A 334-nucleotide genomic window follows, 5' to 3' on the forward strand; every position below is an offset into this window, starting at 1 on the left:
GAGATCCCAAGAGAAGCTGGAGTATTTAAGCAAAGATCAGGTCTAGGAAAGTATCGAAGGCCTGATAATCCAGCCAGGCAGATAAGATATCATTACCTAGTGTCATGTTAATAACAAGTGTTCCACCAGGTCCGTGAGGTCATCCATCTCCACGACACACTCGGCCAAGGTAGGTATCACTGGAGTACACCAATGTCGAGGAATAACAGCTCTTGTAGCCATAAGGAAATGTTTCAATACACCTCTTTTCACTGATTTCAGCGAACCAGGTATCACAGATCGCAATACAAACTTGGGGTCATTAGGAATCTCTGAACTTGTTACTCTGCAGTAG

Source organism: Nanorana parkeri, unplaced genomic scaffold (assembly GCF_000935625.1).
Source record: "Nanorana parkeri isolate BGI_ZX_2015 unplaced genomic scaffold, ASM93562v1 scaffold121, whole genome shotgun sequence".
Classification (NCBI taxonomy): Eukaryota; Metazoa; Chordata; class Amphibia; order Anura; family Dicroglossidae; genus Nanorana; species Nanorana parkeri.